Below are 2,761 nucleotides of genomic sequence, written 5' to 3'. Positions count from 1 at the left end.
TTTTTTTTGCCTTCTCTCCTTACCGGTTGATAATCTGGAAATGATTACAACGATAACGGGGGTTAAGTAATGCGTGTTTGTGATTGTAATTACAAATTTCGGCGTTGGCTGTCAGATTTGGTGACGGAAATGGGTTTCTGAAGAATGATGGTAAACGCGCGAACGACGGTAAAAGGGGGAAAGCTGTAGCACCTTTTTTAAGGCGGGGGAGTTTGGAGACGTTAGTCAAATGACGAGGTGATATGAAAAAAAAAAATTGGTTCATTTTCTCAACTCCCTCCGGAAACAACAAAAACAATGATCGAGAATCGTCATCTAACCAGGTTCCTGCAGTGCAATGAAAAATAATACATTCGTATCCCCGATGGTATCCCATGAGACCGAATTTGACCCCATGAATACGATGACGTCTTCTCGTGCCATAACGAATCGCCATGAGCGTCGCCCGGAAGGACATTCGTCCCGGGATATGAAAAATTGGCCCACATTTGAGTGGGAGGATTATGGTCGTTCCCCAACCAGCGCTCCATCACATATGCAATATGAATGTTTGTCGGTCCATCTGGTGATGGTGGTACTCAGTAACAGATGGTTATGAGTTTTTTTTTCTATAGCTCTTTGGTTTGCCGATTACGGTAGACGTCATAAGGTGGACTGTAGAGAGGGAATGTAAACATAACCAAGTTTGTAGCACGTGGCCAACACTAGAAAGATTTATATCATGAGCTGGAAATTCTTATTATGAAACAGTTTCTAGTGTTCAAGAGGGTTGAATTTCAATAAATTCTTTAGTGGGATCGACACTTACGAAGTCTGCACGTTGTAAGGTTATGCTTTTGATTCCAGAAATTGAACACCCTTTTTTCATTTCACATTATACAACTGCGGAAGGAACTAACTACCCAACCAACGAAAACAGCTGCTAGCCCCAGGATCACTAGCCAACGTTTATGCATCTTCTTATCCTGGGGGAACCCACACGGGAACGATTCCAATTCACATCTCCCGGAAAGCGGAAAACCTCATTTGGCAAAGCAGCGTCGTCTCTAGAAAGGAAGAAGAATAAGAAAAAGAAAAACACATTCATCGACCGCCGAGAGCAACGATCCTCCCCGCAAACGAGTCCCGGAGAAAAATGAAATGTCATCAGAATAAAACTTTCCTCCCTTAGAACCAGAATGTGACCGTTTCCGTCGTCGTCGTCGTCGGTCGTCTGAGTTGCATGTGCAGTTGAAAAATTTGATTCTTACATGACACAATTTTCTTTTCTTCTCCAAAAGTAGAACGGTGGTGAGCAAAAAAGAGAAAATGTCACCCACCCGTTAGCAGCCAAATGGGGGAAAATTGCTTCCAAACAGCTGATGCAATGCATTTCCTTCTTCGCCTCCCTTCACCTCCCTTCGCACATGGGGCAGATTGAGCGCGAGCGACAGTGAGTATGGGATTAAAATTCCGTGCTGCATTTAACGATGATTTTTCTTTCCGGGATCCTCCCTCTCCCATCATCCATCGCTGGTATACTGAGCACTGAGCTATCAATTTTCTGTCTGGCGGGTTGTTGCATTTTGGAGGAGGTTTTCGCTTCCGTCGTTTTTGTACTCGTCGTCTTCGGAACGGCAGCGAAACTCATCGAGTGTGAGCGCATTTCCAAGGAAACGGGTAAGGCATGTAGTGTTCCGGTGTAGATGTGTGCTCTGTGGAATACTAATGGGTTTCGGGAATCGGAGTTTTTGGATCAAACGAAATGTGGAATTTCTTCCGGTTTCGAGAAATGATATTTGGACTTATTCGTAGGAGACTGTATTATAGCTCAATGTGATGTACAGACATGTGTAGTTGAATGATAAAAAAGCTTTTCAGGTTATTTAATATGAATACTAGCGTTGGTCAAGTTCCTTTGGCGCATCACAAACCCCTGCTGCCCATTGCTCTTTCGGTCTGCATTGAGGACCCCAACAACTGTGCCAAATTTGAACAAATTTGGTAACGATCTGGATTTGCGGGAAAATTTTAAAGTCAGGATTGAAAAATGTATAGGAAGCAAAACAAAATCCAGTTGATTGTCAAAACTTGGACCAAAGAGTCACCTGAAACAAAAACTGTAACCTGGACATAATAGGTAGGAACAATTTTTTCGAGAAAAAAATTCTGACGCCTAAAAACCCTCCAAATCTCGATTAGAGCCATATTAACGGAGATAAATCGATTTAAATATTTTCATATCTGCCAGCCTGAAATAATAGGTTGAGACATGTTTTTTGGGGAAATTTTTTTTTTGACACCAAATAACGCTCCAAATCTCGATTAGAGCCATATTAACGGAGATAAATCGATTTAAAGATTTTCATACCCGCCAGCCTGAAAAAATGGGTTGGGACATGGTTTTTGGGGAATTTTTTTTTTTTTTTTGACACCAAATAACGCTCTAAATCCCGATTAGAGCCATATTAACGGAGATAAATTGATTTAAAGATTTTCATACCCGCCAGCCTGAAAAAATGGGTTGCGACATGTTTTTTGAGGAAATTTTTTTTTTTACACCAAATAACGCTCCAAATCTCGATTAGAGCCATATTAACGGAGATAAATCGATTTAAAGATTTTCATACCCGCCAACCTTAAAAAAATGGGTTGGGACATGGTTTTTGAGGAAAAATTTTTTTGACACCAAATAACGCTCCAAATCTTGATTAGAGCCATATTAACGGAGATAAATTGATTTAAAGATTTTCATACCCGCCAACCTGAAAAAATGGGTTGC

Source organism: Ochlerotatus camptorhynchus, unplaced genomic scaffold (genome assembly GCF_037179485.1).
Source record: "Ochlerotatus camptorhynchus isolate MF236.1 unplaced genomic scaffold, CSIRO-AGI_Acam_v1.1 ptg000406l, whole genome shotgun sequence".
Taxonomy (NCBI): domain Eukaryota; kingdom Metazoa; phylum Arthropoda; class Insecta; order Diptera; family Culicidae; genus Ochlerotatus; species Ochlerotatus camptorhynchus.
The sequence above is the reverse complement of the archived record's forward strand: the minus strand, read 5'-3'. Positions refer to the sequence as shown.